The sequence below is a fragment of the Melanerpes formicivorus genome, unplaced genomic scaffold (genome assembly GCF_026170545.1).
Source record: "Melanerpes formicivorus ecotype bairdi unplaced genomic scaffold, bMelFor1.0.p_v2 SCAF_2, whole genome shotgun sequence".
Classification (NCBI taxonomy): domain Eukaryota; kingdom Metazoa; phylum Chordata; class Aves; order Piciformes; family Picidae; genus Melanerpes; species Melanerpes formicivorus.
In genome coordinates, this window is record NW_027142354.1 from 27,027,483 (window position 1) to 27,035,641 (window position 8,159).

An 8,159-nucleotide genomic window follows, 5' to 3' on the forward strand; every position below is an offset into this window, starting at 1 on the left:
GAGTGTGTTTGCCCTGCACATCCCTTTCTGTGGCTGGTGGCAACACTGAAAAATATTTACTCCTTCCTTTAAACATTTGGAAAAAGATCAAGGAGAAGGAAAAAGACAGACCAAATTATCTGTGATCAGTAAATTCCACTTATCTTCCTCAGCTCTCCTACCACCAGGGTTAGAAAGCCTTGTGTTAGGGTGAGGCTCTTTTCCTGCTTTCATTGATCAGCCTGGCAGAGATACAGGCTTGCAGGAAAACAGTGCTGGGGACTCATAGCAAGGGTCCTCTTTGTTGTTGGCAGAATTCACATTTTAGGGTGCTGCTTTCTAGAAGCTTGGGACTTTGGGGGACATCTTGACTACATGAAAAACTATTTCTGTTGCCTTTCATGAACTCTCTTTCTTTTTCTCAAAGCTTTTCCTCTTTTCCTTTCTTCCTTTCCTTCTTGCCTTTGTTCTTTCCTTCCACATCTTAGTCATCACATCCCTGAAGTGGGAGGAGAGAAATTAAAAGAAAACATTAAATATCTCAAGTATTTTTAAACCACTAGCAATCAGTAGAAGCCTGAAGAGGTCATCCTTGGAAATAATCCAGCTGGTGAACTCCTTATGGATGTCGCTTTTCCAAGAGCCGTGCCATTTCCTCATGGTGTGAGTGTACTTATTTATTATGTCATTAAAGATGTTTTCTTTCAGGCAGCCTTTAAAGATCTTCCCTGGGGATTCATCAGGCTGGGCAGCAAGCCAAGCAGAACCCCCTAAAGTTAAGTGCACAGCTCTGTTGGACATAAACAACTTAATATTTCAAAGACAACAAAAGTGGTACAGATCCAATTTGCTTCCAGTAAGAAAGAAACAACTGGCAAGTAGCACACTGAGCATATCACAATGGGCAAGCAATGCCATGGCAACACTCTGTTCTTCAGCCAAGAGCAGGATGGTGCTGTAGGTTCATAACTACATGTCATGATTATGGACCCATCACACTTCTTGACATGACTCCAAAGAGGCCAAGACTAATGCTTCAAAATCTTTTCTGATGTGCTCTTACTGCAGCTAAGTCCTATCATCATTTCAAACCTCTCCCCTGCCCTGCTCACAGTGCTCAAATTTTGATGCTGTTTCTTAAACATAGTTGTCAGAACTTATAGGATAGTGCTATTTATAATTCACTGTCCCCAGGCCAAGTGATAGCATAGTCTCACCTAGCACAGGTTCTTCCTCTGCTGAGGTACTAAGTCTGCTTTCACAGTGGGATGCCACCATGGGTTTTGGAATTTGCTTTCCACAGACCTTCAGCTGTGTTAAAGTTGGTTTCTGGCAGGGTAGCAGAGTGCCGCACTCAGGGTCAGTTGCAAAGCCTGTTGAGGGATGGGAGGAGAATCTTTGGATTTCAGCAGGTCATAGATCCAGTCTAAAGGAGAGAGGTCAGTCATCTGTGTACCCTGGCTCTTCCTGTTGTAAGAAACAACACTGAATGCTGGGATGATGTGCTTCATACCCAGTTGAAGCCAAGTGCTTCAGGATCTCACAGTCCCAAGTTGTTACAGTTTGAGCTGGGTGCCCCCCAGCAGTGTTTACTTCCTGTGTCCAGAAGTCCAGCCCAGGGGTGGACACAGGAAATTATGTAGTATTTCATACCACAATCCTTTGCACCACTATAAGATGCAGTGCGGAGTCTAGCACTATCTCTTTTCTTCCTCCTCCGTCAGCCGGTAACTGTGGGAGATGTCTCCTGGCTTTGGGCCTGGCTAGGCCCAAGGCCACAGGGGGATGGGCAGTCTCAGATCTGGCCAGCTGAGACTAGCCTAGCAGTGGGAGGGGAAAGAAGGAGCCCTGGGGGTCTTGGGTGTACCCTCAGGTAGGGATGGGATCTCTCTGGGTCTGCTGTGGGATTTTTCTTTATCACTGTGCTTTTGCTTTTCTGTAGAAGTTCACTGCTTTCTATTTAAACTTTCCATCACTTTTGCAATCCGTTTGTCTGAGTGTTTTATTGTTGCCAGGCATGGGGAAGGGGGCTGCCTCAACCCAGCACACAAGTGCAAAGGGTGTTTCTCTCACACTTCTTACAGGTTTGCTCTACTTAGCACTTCTTACAGGTTTGCTCTACTTGGTCCTAAGTTAGGTTTAATGTCTGGTCCAGCTTTTAGTGTAATCTGCTTTGGTCTATTCAGTGAGCTACAGTTCTGAAGGGCTATCTGCTTGCCTGGAGCATAGATAGCAATGGAGTTATTCCAGATTTGGGACGATGGAGGACAGATCACAATCTGGTGCCTTGAGGCAGTAAACCTCCCCATCTTTCTTGCATAGGATCTGAGAGACCTGGAGCTGCCCCTCAGCAGTTTGGGATGATAAACAATATCCCTCGTTTCAGCATTGCCAGTTTGCCTGGTTGGTACACAGCAATGCAGAGAAGCTGGTTGAGAAAACCTGCAGCAGGAAAGGGAAGCTGCCCCTCACATCAACAAACTTGGTTGACATGCCAGATCCTAGCAAGAGCCTGCTGCTCAGAGAAGCATGGGAGGAGGCATGTGAAGAAACAAAACCACAAACATAATCATCTGTGGTTTTGATGAATGATATGTGGCTGTCCTTGCAGACAGAGTGTGATGTAATAAGAACCTCTCTGTCAAATATCATAGAATTACAGAATATATCTTGTTGGAAGACACCTTCAAGATCATTCAGTTCAACCTTTGGCCCAGCACTGAAGGGTCAACACTATACTGTGTCCAGGTATGGTGACTCCACCACTGCCCTGGGCAGACCATTCCAATGTTTGGTAACCCTTTCAGTAGAGAGCTATTTCCTAACATCCAACATTTCCTATGATTATTATGAATTAAGATAAAAAACTTCACTAAACTAATCAGATTTTTTTTCCCATTGGGATTGATGGTGTGACTGGCAGAGACAGCAGCTTAATCTACTACTTTGGCACCCACACAACTTCTTACTTGATGATGCACATCATTTTGGTTAAGAAATGTGAGCAGCAAAGAAAATCAGCGTGATACTTACTGACTGACTTGGAAGCAGGGTAAATGAGAGCTCTTGAAATGAAGTAGTGGGTGCAGAAGTGTAAATGTGCCAGCATTACAAAGTGGTGCAATTCTGATTGAGAAGAGTGGCAGGGGACTTACATAATATGTCTGTGAGTGACCTGGAAGATACACCACTGGCAAAGACTACAGATGATCAAAAGACAGTGATAAGCATTAAATTAGGTATGTTAGTGATTTGGAGTTATTTGGTTCCTTGGGAACACAACACCAGCAAACAAGACAGTGGGTCAGAGAGTGCAGGGGGAATTGGTTCCTCTCCAAAACTGCAGAAAAGCAGGAGGTGCAGCTGTGTGGCCAACAGAAAGGCAGATCTGAGCATCATGCTACAGCTGTGGAAGTCAGTGCTGCCCTGCATTGCAGACCAGAGAACTACTAGGTGAGAGGGAATCACTGTCTCAGCCTCTGCAGGAGCACTGTGCCTGCTCAATGGGTCTGGGAATCAGGAAGATGCTGAAAAGTTGGGAATTCAGTGAAAAGCCATGGGAATTACTAGACTGTTACATTAAGCATATGCTTTAGTGGTGGCAAGACTAGAGCCCAAGGTAAAATGCAGAGTTGATGGTAAGAAAGATAAAAACAATAGAGTATGAAAAGTCTGTAACTTTAATAACTTAGAGCTAACAGGAGTGAAACCTCCCCATACCACATATTTCTTCCCCTTTCCTACCAGCTCTACAGCTACCAATTGCTCTGTTTGAGTAAAACCTGATAAAGACTTACTTTTCTAGTAATTTGTGATTTTTTTTTTGTTGTGGTTGATATAAACACAGAAATTCATCAGTTTACAGGGCAGGGAAATGCTTTCCAAAACCTGTAGCTTTTAAAAGAATGCAAAGCCAATAATGAAAACATATCCTTGTAGCTTTTCCTGTGCTCACTTCTTTTGGAGGAAAAAAAAAAATCAGAGCATTTTATTTCAAAATAAAGATACAATAATTACAAACATACAGGCTTTCCCCAAACACCAGCTTTGTAACCAGAAAGAGATTAAGTAACTGAGTACAACAGAAAAAGAAAAGGAAAAGGAAAAAGAAGAAGATGAAGAAGAAGAAGAAGAAAAAGAAGAAAGAAAAGAAAAAGAAAAGGGAAAAGAAAAATAAAAAGGAAAATAAATAGGGGAAAGAAAAATAAAAAGGAAAAGAAAAAGGGAAAGAAAAATAAAAACGAAAAGAAAAAGGGAAAGAAAAAGGAAAAGAAAAAGAAAAAGGGAAAGAGAAAGAAAAAGAGAAAGAGAAAGAAAAAGAGAAAGAAAAAGAAAAAGAAAAAAGAAAAAGAAAAAGAAAAAGAAAAAGAAAAAGAAAAAGAAAAAGAAAAAGAAAAAGAAAAAGAAAAAGAAAAAGAAAAAGAAAAAGAAAAAGAAAAAGAAAAAGAAAAAGAAAAAGAAAAGGAAAAGAAGGATTGCAGTAGGATCATTAATAGACATTTAACTTTAACAAGTATCAATATAAACACTTCTCAAAAATTCACCAGGGAACAAGGATTTTATCACTTTAGGAGCAGTGCACAGCTCTGTGATACACTATGATGCCAGATAATGATCTAACAGGCCTCACTGACAACAAGCTGGCACCCTGCCACAGCTACCCCAAGGCACCCCACAGCTGGGAGCATAAGAAAACCTGCAAATAATACTTCCTGCTTTCCCAGTCAACAGAACGGCATGGACAAACGTGGTTGCAGCAGTCTCCCACAAACAAGGCATGGGATAAAGTGCCTGAGCCTGGGCACTGCTGCTGCTAATGGCTAATTTTTAAAAGTTCAGTCACCAGAAGAGGTAGTTGGGAAGTGGCTTCAGTGTTCCGTCGTCAAAATGAAAGAAAGTTCACATAAAAAGAAACCAAAATTATGCATTTTGAAATGGACTGGTCTAATACTGCTTTTTTGTTTATGAGTTTCATTATTAGTTAATTGTTAGATTATTATTTTGTTTGATTATTAGCACTCCCTGTTTGTGAAAATACAAGCAAATGTCTGAAGAAATTCTATAGGTAGCACCTGTCTTTCTTTCCTGAATTTTCTTTAAGGTCACAATTTCTGTGAAATTCTTCATGAACAGGGGATATTTTAAGTCACTTTTATGTTGAGACATTTCATCAAGCTCATGAAGGTCTTCTCTGTCATAGCAGATTAAAAGTGGAAGAACACTATTAGCTGAATTTGTCATCACTTTACCTTTGCTTTGAGATCTGTAAGGCTCTACAAGACTTGCTTGTCTTCAGGGCTCCTGATGGAAATTTGCCTTATTTTGAAAGTGGGTCATACCAGTAGCAATGTTCCTTCTTGTCACTTGGAGTTTCAGATTAAAATCTAGATAACAAAGAAGAATTTTTTCTTGAATGTTCTCAAGAAAAATACAGCCTAGCCTTACCATGTTACAAAGCTGTGCTACTAGTTTTACAGGCTTTGAGTGCAAAGCCACAGCTTTTCTGTTTGTTTTTTACCTGGAAATTGACTCTACCATCACTCCAATCAGTGAGTATGGGCATGTAACAGGAGGCCAATGAAGTGCTCTGCATGTTTTGTTTCCAGGACCAATCTTTCCCAGGGTCTGGCATCAGGTTGCTAGGATTTTAGATGATTTACTCACAGCTCCTTCTATATCTGTCACAAAGGGACAGTGGTTTATGGAGTTCTCGTTTGTGCTAACCTCTTGATTTGGAGTGAACTAATCAGACATAAATTAAGTAAATCCTTCTGAAGCATTTCTCACTTATGCTAGGCAGAGAGAATATCCCTTTCTATCCACCACTGGAAAAGGTGCTGATTTTGAAGACAGGAAAGGCTGAAGCCCCCTACCAAGATACCTGCTAGGGCACTGGGTGCGCAGCTGCCCTCACACACCAGTGGTCTTTAGAAACTCATCCCAGAGGCAGGAATTTCCAATTTGCCTACTGTACACTAAAACTCAGATCTCCTCAGATGGAACCATCCATGTTGTCCTGCTCTCCCAGGACAACATGATAGTACTAAACTCTTTATTTTCTAGTCAATAGGAACAGTAGGAGCCTCGCTGCAGTCTTGCCAGTTGTGCTAGTAAAGTCAAGCAAAACCATAATATGACCCATGCATTTAGACAGCCAGTTCTACACACACACACACACACACACACACACACAAGACAATTTCTGTGGAAGAAGGACCATTTTGATTGCTTGCAGCAGTCATCTTTTTCATATGGTTTGATTTTTTTTCCTAACATGGCTATATACATATCACGTAAGGCTTCTTTTCAATAAGTTTATTTGCAAATGAAATAAACTGAAAACAAAACAGAATGAAAAAAAAAAAAACCAAAAAGAAAACAAAGCAACAACAAAAAAAATTAAGGCAGCCACTAATCAGGGATGTAGAAAGAAGGAATGTAAATAGAAGTGTTTACCTGGGAGATAAAAAGGAGGAAGTCTTCATTTATTAATAAAAGTAGATTCTTGCTTATGAAACAAGCTGGATATTTTAGTACAGATGTGATTTTCAGTGTTAAAAGCATCCTTTGCTCGTTTGACTCACATTGTTTGAGGGTTCCATATAACAAAAATCAGTCAAAATGCTTCTCTAGCCAGTGGGCAGACACTCATCAGATGAATTTTGCCAGTCCGTGTGCCAGATGGGTTAAGCTTGTAGGGGGGCAGACTAGCCCTAATCAGTCTCTCAGCCTCTCTGAGCTTGCCTTTCCACTTGAAAGAACACAATAACCTTTCCATGGCTCTCTTACATCACCTCACAGTGACTTCAGTTACTTACCTATCTGGGTTACTTTTTATTTTAATAAATAGGAAGGATCAGAATAAGGAGGCATGTAAGATTTTAATAAAATGTTTTCAAGTCCAGTGCTGTGACTGACATGCACTAGACTCACCTTCTGTAGTCTTTTAATGACTGCTTTCATTCACAGAAGGTAAGCACCAGAGCATACATGGCATTCTCCTGATTGCTTAACAAACCCTCTGTGTTAATCCCTAGGTAAGCCTGGGAGGTTTATCATACAAGTTTAAGAAACAAGTAGGAAGGTTCCTACAGTGACACCCACCCACTCACGAGGCACTGGATCCTTTCATGACAAGTGGCAATCTTCCTCTCTCCATGGCATCTCTGCCAGACCTATCCTTGAAGCACTGAATTTGAATTGAAAAGAAAAAAAGAAAAAAAGAAAAAAAGAAAAAAAAAAAAAAAAAAAAAAAAAAAAAAAAGAAGGTAATAGTTAGAGAAAAGTCTGACTGGTAAGAGGAAATTCCCCTTCTGCATGACCCTAACAGCACTGGTGCAGCCCTTCAGCATGGAGGGGGAGGGGAATGTGTGCAGCAGCAGCATGTGGGGGCTGTGCAAGCTCCTGGATTAAGAGCCTTGTGCTCACTCTGTCCCTGGCACAGTCCCTAACACCCCTGGAGGTATTTTGCCCAGGAATGGAGGAACTCATTCCCGCAGTGGTACAAGCACCCATCACTGCCTCTAGCACTTGGCTACAGAGTAGCTTTCCCTGTGCCTTAGCTCATAATGTCAAACAAAAAGTACTGATGTGAAACAGCAACTGAAGAGCAGCTCTCTTGAGGGAGGTATTGAGCCTGGGGATCATTATGAAGCCATCAAATGGCAATGCTTTCGTACCATAGCTGCAGGTAAGCAACAGGAGTCCTGTGATTCCCCTAATGATGGCATTGCAGGTGTTTTGCTGCTTTCTGTCAGATCACATGCAGTGTGCAAATTATGTGTGATGGAGAACATTTTCAGCTTACAGTGGTGGGCAGCAAATGCAGCAACACATACAAAAACCCAGTGAAAATGAAGAAAGAATGACAGTGATCTGTAAGGAAATTTTTTTGTGGTTAATTGTTTTGTGGCGTAATAGAATCTATAACCAAAGAGAATGAAAAATCAGATGAGTCAGGTTGTCCTGGGGCATCTGATGCTACCACAAGCCATTTCAGCTTTGCTTATATAATTTTATAGTCAAGCACAGCATGATGGTAGACATGCACATATGTAATATTGAGGCTCACTGTTCCCAGGTTCCTTGCTCCATTAACTAGTGACATCAATTCACACATTAAGGGAGAAAAAGAAAATTTTAATAATTACTAAGGATTAGAAGTGGACAAAAGCAAATTT

At 41.1% G+C, this 8,159-nt stretch overlaps 1 long non-coding RNA gene across 1 annotated transcript in view; it reads right to left on the minus strand.

Annotated features, from left to right (window-relative positions):
- LOC137445680 (uncharacterized) overlaps positions 1 to 7,135 on the minus strand; it is a 30,749-nt gene extending 23,614 nt beyond the window's left edge. Inside the window, exons 1-2 of the long non-coding RNA XR_010988455.1 lie at positions 7,084 to 7,135; positions 5,229 to 5,363 (exon numbers count right to left, since the gene is read on the minus strand). This is a non-coding gene — a long non-coding RNA (uncharacterized lncRNA). The remainder of the gene's footprint in view (positions 1 to 5,228; positions 5,364 to 7,083) is intronic.
- Positions 7,136 to 8,159: the final 1,024 nt, after the last annotated feature.